General features: G+C 30.3%; 1 pseudogene across 2 annotated transcripts in view; it reads right to left on the bottom strand.

Annotated features, from left to right (window-relative positions):
* Positions 1 to 14,905, bottom strand: part of LOC118199585 (5-hydroxytryptamine receptor pseudogene) — a 598,391-nt pseudogene extending 583,486 nt beyond the window's left edge. For both annotated transcript variants that reach the window (XR_015041203.1, XR_015041204.1), the window contains exon 1: positions 14,778 to 14,905. The product of XR_015041203.1 is annotated as a 5-hydroxytryptamine receptor pseudogene, transcript variant X1 (transcript). The remainder of the gene's footprint in view (positions 1 to 14,777) is intronic.
* Between the last annotated feature and the right edge of the window lie 585 nt (positions 14,906 to 15,490).

The following is a 15,490-nucleotide window of genomic DNA, read 5'->3' as shown; positions in this document are numbered from 1 at the left end:
CAAGTTGAACTTGCACACGGTAGGTGTGAAGGTGTACATTAGGTGTGAAGACGAACATAGATTCACAAGAGAGAAGTAATCGCTTCCTTTAAGTAGGTTGTTGTTAATAGCTTAACATTCTGCTTGGCATCGAAGGAAATCCATTCCAGCAGAAATTCTAGCAATTCGAACGAGTTAAGAAGCTCAACTAACCGAAAGAGGAGTTTGCGTGACTTGTGTTCCTATCGAAATTTGTGTTCCTGTAAAATAATTTTATAGTATAAAGTCTTCAGATTTTAGAAATTGACTTCTTAGTGCAACCAATTATTTATAGTTTCAAGTGCTGTAATACACATAAGGAATTTTTAAGAAACATACACATAAGGATATACACATAAGGAATTTTTAATAAATATAGAAATTTAAATGAAATTTATAGCGTAGAAAACATCTTTTAGATCATAGCGAACATGGTGTTTAGTGCATGGCTAATGATGCCATGCACTTAAGGAAAGGAAATTTTGTTCTGATAGAAATGAGTGTTTTAAATATAAAGAAAACATTTTAATCTTTCTGAAGGTAATGTAATTAATAATTCATAAAATACGATTATTCAGTTGGCTAGTATTTATACATTGGTCTAAATTTTAAACTTTTCTGCACCAAACACGAAGTTTACTTTTCACATTAAAAGCTTTAGACTATAAGTCTTATTTTTAGAACATTCATATACTATATAAAAGTTGTAAAGCGATTGTATTATATTTTCTCTAAAGCGAAATTAATAATCGCTTTTTATTATATATTCAAGTACAACTTTATTTCAAATTTCAAATTTTAATATTATATGAAATCTCCCCAAAGTGACAAAAGCTTAAAGTTTTGCATATCGGATCATTTTCAAAGCAGTTTAAGTTTCATAATGGGCTTCTCTTCTATTTAACAGGAAGCGAACCTAACTGAGAAAGAACTGTCATTGGAAAATAACTACAGTGTTTGCAGATTTTATTGAAACACGTTGCTTTTCTTTTTTCTACAAGTTTTTTCAATAAAATCTGCACTACGGTTTTTCTCACATTATAATCATCAAATTTGCTGTATTATGAATGCATTGCACTATATAATTTAGAAAACACTTTGAAGGAAAAATAATATATGCAACAAAGACATAACATTATTTTTCCTCACTTAAAGTTATTATAGCATGAACAGTATTGTGAATATTGCATGAACAGTATTAGAACTACTTATAATTCTAATATTGCATGAAATAGTTTAAGTAAATCATTAACAAAAACAAATTATGCAAAAACAAACTACGCAAATGTGAAAATTTCGATTCCAATGGAAGCAGAGAATAAAATCTGCAGCGTTCATGATAATACTTTATCTTATTAACATCGTGTACAGGCAGCTAGTAGATACGATTCAGGACACTCCCATGAAACCAAAACATGAAATATTGTGACTATAATTTCAGTCTGATGTTTGCAAATTAAAATATTTCGAGAAAAATCACTGGAGCTATCCGTTTTAAGATATTAGAACAAATCTTATGACTATATGGTTTTAATATTCTTTATTACCTTATATATATTTTCTTATTTATTTCCAGTTTCTTACATTTTCTGCATTATGTTTTAGATGATTATATAACGTTTCATTGAAAGATTATTGAGATCTGAACGATTATTATTGCTTAACACATGGATAAAAATAAAATATTGCACTTCAGATGTTTTTATCACAACTGCAATTAACTCACCAAATGTTGGCGCACTACAAATGACTAAGCTTGCTAGAAAATTTGGTCTCTCGCAAGTGGCCATCACTCAGAATTTAATGTATGTTTTGTGAGCACTAATACACCTCAATGAAATTTGAGCTCGTGACCATCCTAGTTTTTTATACTGCATGATTATAATCTTCGTAGCAATTTCATTAGACGAGAAAAATGTTTTTCTCTCTCAGGAATCAGTTCATTTTGAACATTTGTGTAATTCAAGATTAAAAAAGATAGTATAGGGAATTTAAAAGACGGATGATGCATTATGGCGTCATTCTTAATTACATTATGGCGATTCTGCATGAACTAGCAACTTTATGCACGCAATTTGTGTGTTTTTAAGCGTTTCCTGAAAAGTGTTAATTATAAGTAATATATACTCATTTAACTGCAATGTATTGTACAGGAGAAAAAAAGTGAAATGTAGTCCATATATAAATTTCAGAAATAGCTCTCTGCAAAAGTAATTCACTAAAAAGGAGATTTTTTTCAAGTTACTGAAACCACCATATTGTTGCAGATAATTTCTAGGAAAGATAAAAAATACTTATGTAGCCGAAATTGAAATTAATTTATACTAAAGTTTAAACAACCGGATGAGGATTTACAGGATCTTTGACAGTTTTCTATAAAAGTACTATGTGAGTGTCAATGCTATTTAAAATTTGTAATACCAGTCTGAAGTGAATGTAGTTGCTCTGAGAGTACTGTAACTTTATTTAGGTCAACATTTAAACTAAAATATGAGGTTGGTTATTTGATATTGTGGTTAAAGAGAAAGAAAAATGTAAAAAATGAAAATGTTTTAAGCCAAATATAGAAAAGTGTGATACGTAAAATCAGTTATAACATCTGTGACACTTTATTATTAAGATTACGTAATATCTGACTCGCTTCTTTTTTGATTCCAGAATTTAAGACTTTAATTTCTTCTTCCTTAAAATTCAAGTTATTTTTGAATGATTTTAATAGCTTTATTTTCATTGGAATATTTTCCAGCAAATTATTACTTAAAAATATCCTATTAATCCCTCAGTAATAGATCAAAATTTACTTTTACAAGATTATTGAAAATTACTATATATATTGCATATAGTTAAAATACGGAATTGTTTTACATTCCACAACAGAAGGAATGGTTGAAATTTCATTTTAGGCTGCAGAATTCGTACCCTCTTACAGAAAATAGGTATAAAATGTAGTATCTATGAGAAAAATAAAACTTATATGCGGTAATAATATCTTGTTGATATTTATTACAATAAAATTCAAAACAATCTCTCTATTTGGATGAACGTAATACAGCTCATGATCATGAAATTAATATGACTTATACAACCAATATTCTATGCCGAACCACCTATGGATAAGCCGTACTAAGTTTAAAACTGAATAGTTTTAACCAAACTTTCTTTTTCCCAAATAATTTATTTATGCAATTAATTGCAACAATGATTACAAAGGTATACACTAAAAGGGATATTTGTCCGAAATAGTTTTTATTTTTAGTTCTATTTTTATTTTTAGTCTCTAAATACAATTTTTTTTGAATTAGTATAAACGGCCTATATTTTCTCAAATTGTCGCTAAGAAATATTATCGTCTTGAGTTATGTTTAAAGACATTAAATAATAAGGAATATGCATTAAATGTACGCGTGTTCGTATTCTGTAAAAAACAACTGTACCTAGAGCCATCCAATTTTGAATAGCGTAGTCCTCCACCCGAACATTGGCACATGAAAACCCGAATTATGATTTTTTTTTATTATCTATTTCATGTTATGTAAAACATAAACAAATTTTGGATCAACAATTTCAACGATTTCAATGCGAGAAATGGTATCACTCAATGGAATATTTTTATTTCTAGCGCGCGAGACTGACTAACGGAAATTCTTTAAATATTCTATTTTAAAATATATTGTGATTTTAAGTTTGAATTGAATTTTCAATGCCAAGAACGGGATATTTAATAAATAAAATAAAGAGTAAGTAAGAAGATAATAATTATAAGTTAGTAACTAAATTTTTTTTATTTTAATATCTAAACGGAACTTTTAATTACAAACACTTAATATAAATGTTATGCCATGCATTTAACACAGTTAAGACGCTTAAGTACACTATCCTCTATTTAGCACAGTTTTATTAAAGAATCATAAGTTGGAATAACTATGAAATCTTTATTGAACAAGTTAGAGAATTTACTTAACTCAAACAGAACACAAATCAAAATTAACAGTCTTCACAAGCATTTAACCTGAACTGATGAAAAAAGGACTTACAAGCGACTCATTTATAAGTTTTAAATATCTTCAGGCTTACCAATTAGGCAATAATTGCAGGAGTATATTCCAAAAAAGGAATGTAAAGTGGCTGAAAAGGAATGAAGCTCAAGTACAATGTCACAACAAAAGCCTTTTTAAGACTATTTTAACTTGCATCTAAATCATAGGTAGAATACTCTCTCGCTAGTATATCGTTTGGCACTCGTTTGTTTTTGACGTTACCGAGTTTATGATGCAAAATTGACACTAATTTATTCTCAGAGTTAATATATCAAGAATAACCATTATTCAGAATGTTTGACTTAGCCCAAACTTACATTCATGCCATGTTATTTCATAAGATCTTTCCTTATAGCTCATTTGAAAGAAATAAAGGAGGCGATAAGTAGTTATTTTTTAAATTTTTCGCACGTCTTAGAAAATAATCATGAGTTAAATAACTATTTTTATAAGGGCAAATTTCCCAAACATTACCATAGTTTTATACAGATAAAAATAAAAATGAATGACAGTGAGTTAAATTTTCAGTGTTCACAAACACAAAATTAAAAATTCATATGCATATTACATGAATGTTAAATCTCAAAAATATAAGCAAAAGTCAATATAAATATATATAAATGATTCCAAAAGCTTCGTGGTTTTAAATATAAACGAATTACATAAAATTCAATATAAAAATTGAAATCGTTTCTATCTCAACTACTTTTTTCATAAAATACTCGTTCCTGATATTATACGCATACAGAGAGACGGGAAAGAGTAATTTATAGAAAATAATCCTAGGGAAAGTTTCATACTTGTCCTAAATCTTGCTGATCGCTTAGAAAAAAAAAGTGACTGTAAAACACTCTTTTTAACATTTACTGATCGCATGCAGGGAAGTTTTACATCGATAGTAGCCCCGAAACTTAAGTATTTCGAGAATATGCAACAAATCTCTAGGGAGTTGCCAGAATTTTCTCATTTCTTCTCGCAATAAAAAACCAAAAAGTTTGATAAAAGACTTTCTGAGATAATCTTGACATTGTCGATTTTTTTTTACTTTGTGTAACCTAAATTAATGCATGTTTAGAAGAACGTGTGTGTGTATGTCTAGAGCCTTAAAAATGTGTTTCCTTCTACGCTTATTAACATCAGCTTAAAACTAATAGATATTTACGAGTAAAATATACTATATACATTATTTTGTCAGATTCATAAGCTAAAATTAAGATTAATGCTAATATTTCACTGCTTGAGAAAGGGTTACTCACACATCATTTAACAGTAAAATCGCAGTTTTGTAAAAAAGATAACTTGCTTAAAAAAGGAAACGGGAAAGAAAGAAAAAATAAAAAGGAAACAAGGATTTCCTATAATAACAAAATCTTAAAATAATTTATTAAATAATAGAATTTACGAAGAGGCTTGCTGTGGCAGAAGCTGAATGATTTTTGATGTATTCAACGGCGTATCCAGTTTTAATTGAAAAAAAAAGACAGTCCACAGAATTGATCTAATGAATGCTGATACAATGAATATAAATCAAATATACTCCTTTCTAGAAAGCTGTTAAAAATGAGAAGAGCTAAGAGAAACATATAAAACATTTAAATACATCAACTGTCGATAAATTCTGAATACTTTTGCATAACATTATTTATATAAGGTCTCTAACGGAAGTTCAAGTTATGCTATATTTCAACGTATCTTTTTTTTTTTTTCTTTCAAAGTTGACAGACTATTACAGAGAATCGGTTACAGAGAATTTATTTCGAAGTAAAGTTGAAATATTACAGACATTTTAATCAGTTAAGGATTTTTTGTTCATACATAACAGTCCTGTTCATACACGATACACGTATTTGCAGTTCTAAGCCCATTCAGATGTTTAATAAAACTAAAAATTTTTTAATAATGTCAATGACAATATATATTAGTGCTAATAAAGGATATAGCTGTTTTTTAAAGTTAAGTAGACTTACCTCACGATTTCAGTAATAATATTTTTCTATCCTTTCATAGTTTTAATGGAGAGTCAATAAATACTCATTCGGTATGTAGGGATGATGAATATCATTCAATAATTCAGTGAAACAAGGATCTGGTTCCAAAAAGAAATTCATATTCTAGAATCTTGTATAAAATTTATTTCTAAGTATAAATACAAATTCGTTACAAAAAATTAATCACTGAAATTTTAAGCAGATCTTATTTATTCGGTACGCGCGCCACGTGAATTTTCTTTAGACCTAATGGAAACACGTTGCAATCCTTATTTACGTTTCTAATCAATTCCCTTACGTCCAAATCTTTGGTTGTCTTTTCAGTCAACGGCTTTCTATACGACCTTCCGAGCATCTCAGCTGCGCATAAATGAAGTTGTAAATGATGAAACATCTCATTAAAGGTCTAAAATGCGTGCCATTCAAGGCAAAACCAAACAAACCTTTCCCTGGCAGCAAAACGTTTATCAAATCTGTCGTACGAGGTGACCGTGAATCATCGTTTTGACTGATTACCTAAAGTGAATTGCGAGTGTTCGAAGAAATGATTCAAATTTCATGGAATGAAGTTTATTTTTTTTTCTTTTACTAATTACGTTTTGATAAATTATTTTCATAATTTAAGTTAGGTAAGAGATATATATTTTACTATTTTTCTAAAATTCCAGTTTTCAATAGCATCTATTTTCTATACGGTCCACTTTCATTTAATTATAAATGTCTTGTCAACCGGCATTAAATACTGATGTATCTATTGATGTTAGGAAGCCTTTTAATTAAAGCAATCTAAGTTATTTGATGTTAGCTCATGTTATATATGATTCAAATTCGTTAAGTTAAATCGTTTAATTCATGTGGTCGGCATTTAAAAGTCAAGTATTTTAAACAAAAAACAGATGCTTGACAGTTGCATTTATACTGTGCTTCCCAATAGATATAAAAAACGTTTAAGAGCTGTTTAAAATATTATTAATACTTGATCGAAAAGATCTATTTCTGCTCTTGGTATTATCTAAATGAAATAAAACCAGCGTATTACATACGACCGTGAAAGCACTGAGGCACAAGACACATTTTCTCCTAAAAGAGGGAACATAAAGTGCAGTATTTAGTTTTCGAAATGCAAACACGATTTTTAGATCAATACAGTCGAATAAAGAAACCGTAAAATAATACTTTCTTCCAACGACGAAGCATCATTCGCCAAAGGAAAGGAATCAGAACGCATAGAAAAACTTGACAAATAAGATAAGTAAAAGAATTGTGAATCTAAGCTACTTGGAATGAAAATATAATATTTTAATAATAACAAAGAAAGAAATATAAATTTAAAAGAACTGAAGAATAAATGTAAAACTTTTGATTATTTCTGAAAAGTATGTAATTTGTTAGTGGACGGTCTAAAAATAATCATTTATATTGAAATCATCTTGTATCGTACAAGTAACAAAATAAGTTATGCTAATATGTTAGTTTTATTAAAAGAACCACTAATCATTAATTTTGCACAGTTTTCTTCTCTCTTTCACAAATAATTTTTATGCATTTCTCTTGTACAATAGGCACTTATTTTGAGGTATTGTGCTAAACTGGTGGCCAAAATTATCTTATATCTTAATCGATTTCTCAAAAGTTGTTGAACATATTTAATTACCATATGTAGGTATGAAACATGTAGTTAGCATGGAAATACAAATTGATAAATTAAATATAAGTTTTTACAATGTACATATGATATTATGTGACAAAGAAATTAATGAAACGTGATTATTTTGGGAACAAATATGGACTTTTGCCACATATGTGATGTTTTCTAGAACTTATAGATAGTTATATAACAGTGTGCCTCTATGCTTTTTTGTAAGATGGTCTAGACTTCGAAGAAAATGTCATTCTCTACTATTGAGGACTTTTCAAATTACTAATATATCTAGACACAAAATTTCCCATTGCAGTAACTCTTGTATGAATGGCCTTTAAATTTTCTCATACTTCATAACATGAAATTTGACTAGCCACTTTACTTTTTCATTGTCTTCAATTTATCAAAAGCGTGGATGTTTTCAGCGTTAAAGCAAAATTCAGATTCACACGCATCTCTAAAAAGTCTCGCTTATAGCTGCAAGACTTAACCATGACATCTTTACATTGACAGTACTTTTCGGTCAACTGAGTATAGAAAAATATCCTCTTCATGCCATTAGATCTTCATCACCGGAACTGTCATTTCTGTTTATGCTAATGAGAATATTTCATGTTCATGAATGTCAAGCATAAATTCTCAAGAATCAAATATTAAACTGAACTTAAAACTCGTTACTTAGAGAAGGCAACTCTACTGATATAAACTTAGGTCTGATATTCTTTATGCCAGTAGCGATAGGCTATCTTTTTTGTGAGATGAATCAAACTCAAACTTATCTTTCTGGTAGAAATGCTTTTCTTATTAATTGTCTGTAAATAATTTCCTTCGATAAAACTTTCCATTTGGGGCTTCATAACAGCTTGATAGCAGAGATGGTACTTTAGTGACAAGCGGTTACGATTGAAGCTGATCTCGGGAAAAAGTTGTTTCCTTCTACAAAGTTTCATTATTTTCTACCAGCAATTTCAGAATTTTCAAATTGTTTCCAGGCGGAAGGTAATGTTTGTCCTTTTTCTGCTTCCATAATTATGTAAACTGCTTATAAACTGTCTCAAAACCCTCCAATTCCAGGATTATTAAAAAAAATATTTAATTCAAAGAATACTGAAATCAAACGCTGAACTGCGGAAATTCACATTGAAATGCATTTTGCGGAAAGCTCTTGCCTCGCCCCCACCTGATGGCCTCTCATTATTTGCATTTCGAAAACTGATTAATCAAACTGTATTTTATAATGATAATTAGGTTTTTAATTCGTTCCAGTTATTCAGTAGCATATCAGATATGTTCATCTTGTAGAAGTAATTTGAAATTTTGATAAGCAGGAGACGTGAAAAACGAGCAATGCCCCGACGAGACACGCCTGGAGCACTCCATTACGCGCCGAGTGTGCTGCTGCTACACCACGAAGGCATGCAGAAAGGAGGGAGAAAATATATTATAAGCTGAATTAAAATTCGAGGAATGTCCCAGGAAAATTCATACGAACAGTATCCTCAAATTTCAGCGGCATTCTAATAGTCTCCGTGAGATACGGTATCGTTGTCCAGTTGCGAAACGTGGTGAAAATGGCACACTGGAACAGAACAATATAGGCCCAGGGCTACGAAATTTGGTATATAGGTGCATGTAGACAAGAACCAGTGCACCTCCAAGCGATTTTTTTCAAAATTCGAATCAGATTTTTTTTTAATTTTATATTTTCGATTTTAGCGTATCATTTTGAATAGTTTCATTCTTATAGAAATGTGGTTTTGGCAACAGTTTCATTCAAATGTATACTGGACTGCTGACTGTTGAAAATCTACACTGTTGCCACTTAGAAAAATGAGGGCGATAATTCTGTGCAGTTTCTAAATTTAATGTTTCTCTTGGATACTGGACGTTTGTTGAGAGAAGGCAACGGGGATTAGGTGAATTCATTCATTAGGATAATTAATATTTATATTAAGGGATATTGCTTATTTTATTGTAATTTTGTTCATGTAATACATTTATTTATTTATTTATTTATTTTAGTCCAAAGGGGCTTTGTTCCTGAAGGACTATTGTTTTCGTTTTGCGATTTTGCGTTGGTAGACTATAAATGTCCGTTTCACTTTTCAAACTGTTGCCACCAAATGTTAGAGTCCTGCATTATGTTTGAAGAAATTAAATAATGAAAAGTCTGCATAAATGTACGTATATTTCTCGCCTTGGGATAAAACAACGGTACACAGAGCCATTGAATTTTGAATCACGTAATCCTACTGCGAATATGGACATGTGGAAGCCAATATTTGAAATTTTGAATTTGTTTTATTATCGATTTCATATTTTGCAAAACTTTAACGAATTTTTGATTAACAAACACAAGGATTTCAAGCGAGCAATAGCAACGTTGTGCACACACACACACACACACACACACACAAAAAAAAAAAAAAAAAAATTATCTCCAGCGCGCGAGTCTCTTCGTGTAATAGATGAGTTCAAGGTTTTCTCGTTGTATTCGTAAGCATATATTACATTACATAATATCGGGTACAATATGCTATTATTTTCGTCTTAGGAGTACTCAATCGAAAAACCTTCGAGATCGCTGGCTCATAGGGTTACAATATTCTCATTAATGGGTCCTATTGCCCGTGACCGGTCACTATCAATTTTACGTATGTATCGTTTTGAAAGAGTTCACGTTAAAGATATGATCCTAGAGATAATATAACTGCTCGTTAGAATGCCTTGCTGATTGGTATAAGAGACTAGTGATACTGAGATCCAGTTCCAGAGAAGGCATTGAAGATTTTGCACAATGTGTGTGCGGCATTGCAAAAAATACTGGAGTGCTCAAAATCCTCGCGAGGATCTGGAGGTGAAGGAAGAGAGGTGGAAGACCTTCGGATATGTCCTTCATGTCTCACGCTGTTTTACCTGTACTTGCTCGTCAAGAACTCTCCTCGCACTTCCCTATTTACTCTGCCTGAAGTGATGTAATCTAGATTCACCTTAGTGGCCGTTTAATTACTTTAATGAAATTCCTTGAAAGTTTGTAACGATCCAGTTCATGGTCAGGTAATTTAGAGAATAATTTTCAATACCTGGTTTTATTATTTATATCGTATGAAGTCACATCTTACGACATGACTCCAGAATCTCAATACGTGATCACAACTTGCTGAAAAACTATAATTATGAAACGACTGCAGGCTGTTTCGTTTAATTTGCGTTTGCAGTTTTTAAACATCGTATTCACTTAACCAATGAGTTCTAGTATAGCGCAAAAAGTAACAAATTAAAATTTCAGAAAATCTATTATCATTTTTACTTAACTCTGAAGATGAATATTTTTTCCAAATCTCATATCATACTTTATAGACTCCAGAGCTACCACAATACACCAGTTTAGCAATAATAATTAAATGAGAAGTGATGAGGTAATGCTCTAAATATGAAAGCTTTAGAATTAGTTCATCTGCAGAAATATTCAAAGAAATATTGATTGAATTAAATAAAATATGTTTAACAAAATTAGTAGCAACAAAAATTAGATTCACAAAACAGTTCCTCTTTATGAAAATACCGCTTCGTTAATTAGTACAAATTAAGTTAAGTCATTTTTGGAAATTTTACGTAATAAAGTTTACAGAAAAATGTTTACTGGTCTCTTAAATAACGTTTTTAATCATTCTTCTTTAACGTATGTTTCCCGATGTATGCATGAAGTTTAGAATAATATTAAGTAATTTAGGTACATTTTGACGCATTTATGGCTCTTATAAGATAAAATCAGTGGTATAAATAAAAGTTAGAAATTATTAAAAATGTATTCATTCACAGAAGTTGTTGAATTTAATTAGCTTTAATAATGGAATTTCATATGAACTAGTGTTCTGAAATTTTTGACGCAGAGAAGAAATTAAAGAAGCACATTCATTCAATAAACAAGTAATCTAAAGCTAGAGAGAGGTGGACGAAAATGTTGTTTAACAATGAGGTTTTGAAAATGGTCTTGAAGTTTTTCCACAGTTTTTAACAAAGCCAAACTATATAACGATTAATAGCAATGAAAGAAAAGTTAGTTAGCTATCAGAATTTGGATTTTCATGAATTTAAATTCCAGAAGCATATACTATTGGAAAATGTGTGCAAGTTAATATTAATTATGTTACCTAATAGAGATCGTAACGTTGAATATTTTTATATACATTTTTACTCTTCTTTTTATTAACATTTCTTTTCCTGTCCAACTAACATATACTTGCTTAAAACTATTCGTCGAGAAGGAGGAAGCCAACGGTCATTTAGTTGGATAGAGAATGTTGCCCAATGTCCACCGCAGAGGGTAGACCGATATTGTATCCTCAGAAAGAAGGATTGCTTTCTAATTATGGCAAAAGAATCAAAGGCTATCATTCTGAGGAGAAGGTTGCCTTAATGGAGGACTTTCTAAATTTTCAGGCTCATATACACATTACACGTGGGACGCCCATATAGCCAGCCGAGATTCAAACACTAGACCAAACTAACAGTGCCCAGCGACTTTACTAATAAGCCGTAAGTGGTACTGCAGGAACAGGGAAGATAAAGTCAGACCTTACTTGAAAATCGAACTTAGATCTATGGTTTCGGGTTAACAGTCAGCCTTCGCTCCGCCATTTTACTTTTCAAGATGCCGTTTCATGATTTTAATATTTCTGTGTAATGGAGATGCGCTATTTGTTCCTTTGGAAAATGATTTCAATTTATTTTCATTTATAAAATTTCGCGCTTTTATTTTAATAATTTTGTAAACTTGCGAATTGCGAATAGCTCTTATGTACTAGATACCATTTATGTCAAATCTCGCTTAAAACGTTAGAGTATTTGGAGTAATCTAATGTTAAAATGTAAGAGATAATGTATAGCTTCTTCATGTGATATTCTTCAGTTTATATAAAATTCCATGTATGCATTTTATACACAGACCCATGCACGCCTATAATAACAGTAGGAAGAAGAACAACAATCAAAATAACTAAATAATTAATTAACTATTATGCGATTTTGATATAGATATTGTTTATGGTATTTTACAACATTTTATATGAAGAGAATAAATACATTTTCCTGAAGTTGCTTCCAGGTTTCTAAAGTTTCAGATCTTAAATATTTTTATGACTTCATAAAAATTTGCTTAGGAAAGAATAGAAATAAAATATCAAACGCGTTGTGATAAAATATATTGAACGCCTTTAAAATACAATAGAATTTTATCTTTCCTTACAAAGTATATTTTATAGACTTACAAAACTCAACTTTAAAATTCGTTCGAGTTCAACTTCTTGAATACTAGAGGATGTGTAGATAAGACGAGTTTAACACATGGCACTGCATAATAAATATCGTGAAATACAAAAACGTGTTATTGAAATACAGGCGAAATATTTTTTGAAATGTACTGCAATAACCATTACCATTATTTCTACTTTTAACTAACGATAACTAGCTTCCGAAAGTTGATACATAAATGAAATGTGCAAACGTTCTAAATATTATGTAGATAAAAGAAAATGAAATTACTTAATAATATTAATTAATGATTCTGATTAATAATTAATGTTTATGAGAAATTCCTAATTAGCTGCATCAATTTCATTGATCTTGCCGGTCTCTGAATTTGGCAGCTAGTTTCTCATTTAGTTTTCTTCATGCTAAAATTTAATCATCATAGGAATAGAAGAACTAAAAGCTTTTTCTAAATTGCTGTTATTATGGTCCCGCAATACCAAAAACAGTAATAACTGCTCTTTCAGTAGACCTACTCAAATAAATATGGTCGTTGTATGAGAAATTTCAATGTAAAAGTTCTTAATAAGTAAGCATAATATACTATAAACCAAAACAAATAATGGTGAGCTATGAAAAACCTAAACAAATGGCTTGCGCTACGCCTTTCAAAAACAAAATACTCAATTCTAATCTAATATTTTAAATTTTACAAAAATAAAAATACAAATAATTGTGCAATGTAAGCAAGTTCATGCTAAAGAATTTGGTAATTTACCGTAAAATGTGAGCCGTTAGTACTCCAATTTCGTCTTTAAGAATAAGTATAATGATGTTTTTGTAAATCAGCCATAAATATCACTTTCTTGCATTTTAATGTTTACTGTAAAATGAAAAACATTGGCAACAGTTTGCTGAAACTTGTACATTTTCAGCAAAACGAGATACAGTTTTATAGTCACCCCAGGTGGGCGACTGAGGATGAGGGAGTCAAATTGCCAAATTCTGATTGTGATGAATTTTCTTTCGCCACATTTTACTTCGCGCGTCACTTGTAAAGTCTTTTACAACTTTTCGAAGCAAGAATACGCAATTGCCCTCTTCGGAATTCTAATTCAGAACTTCCAGAGTAAGCGACATGCGTGCCTCCAGTAACATCACGAAGGCATGCGGAAAGGAAGATGAAAATGCCTCATAAATAAAACTAAACGTGTTTTTAGCATAATACCTCACAGAACGGTAATAAATAAAATTTCTATATGTAAAAAAGTTGTGGTATATAGAGTCATATTAATGATGGAGCATGTATGATTAATACACGTTATATTTATGTATCTTACATTTTCATATTTAACATGACATTTGAGTAAAAAATGCCGAAAAAGCTGATAGGTTTTAGTTTCTTTAAAAACGTTTAAGACTACTTGTTATTATTGATAAAGATAAAACTGATTTAAGAACCGCAGCAGCAGCATAACTACCAATCCGACTATTTCTTTAAATTAACTCGAAACCTGTCTTTGGGTTAAGAAAAGAAATGTAACAGAATAATATTAAAAATATTAAGTACAGAATACTATTTCTGCACTAATATTAGCATTATATATATAAAACTGAACAAGTAGTGATTTTAATATAAAACTCAAACAGTCGTACTAACTTTAATTTTACTTACGTTTAAGGTATTCTTTAATTTAATATGTTCATCTAATTTCAGAGCTATAACACTCTTAGCACACGTTGCGAACTATTATTTATTTAATTATTTAAATATACCAAATGAATTAACTAAATTGTTAGGAAGAAACGAAAATTTATTTATTGTAATAAATATGAACTTACCAGTTTACCATCATTAACTAGCTCATTCTTTAGGAACAAGCGAAAACTTTGTCAAACTTTGAGCTTTCGAAATGCTTAGGCGCGCAGCGCACTGCTCGAGCACAGCTGGAACTGACGGAGAATTCGGATTACTCGAGCATGTGGGAGTAAAAGTACTCGCGGTACTTTTCATCCCTTTAGATGGCGCTAGTGCAGTTCCTTCCCATTGGATGTCCGCTAACTGATATCTGACGACAGTTGACCAGTTTTCAAGACGATCTGTCGCTTGCAGGTGATTTTATTAATTAAATTTCCGCTAGAAACTTCTAAAAAATTATTATGAAATTAAATTTAAATACGATTATGCGATTAAATATAATTTTAATCAACTAGTTAAATATTAAATTATAGTCATAGGATCTTTCCTAAAATTGCACAAAATGGGAATAAAAGCTTTTTCATTCTATTACATCTGTAATTTTCTTAAGGTTTTAAATTCTGATTAATCTAAGTTTGTGGAAATATTTTTATGCATGAAAAACGACGAAAATTTTCATACAAACCTGGCTGACACCCGCGAATATTTTTCGAAAATAATTCATCTTTTAATGCATGTAGATTTAGGTTTCAATTACACGAAAATACATCCTGAAGTACTTCTTTTATTTCTTTTAAATATTCTTAAAATTTGAAATCGTACTTTCAAAGTATCCTTTCCTGCTTTTTCTTAAAAT

This window comes from Stegodyphus dumicola, chromosome 5, assembly GCF_044657685.1.
Source record: "Stegodyphus dumicola isolate Sdum_Otavi_A_Nest chromosome 5, ASM4465768v1".
Taxonomy (NCBI): Eukaryota; Metazoa; Arthropoda; class Arachnida; order Araneae; family Eresidae; genus Stegodyphus; species Stegodyphus dumicola.
The sequence above is the reverse complement of the archived record's forward strand: the minus strand, read 5'-3'. Positions and strand labels throughout refer to the sequence as shown.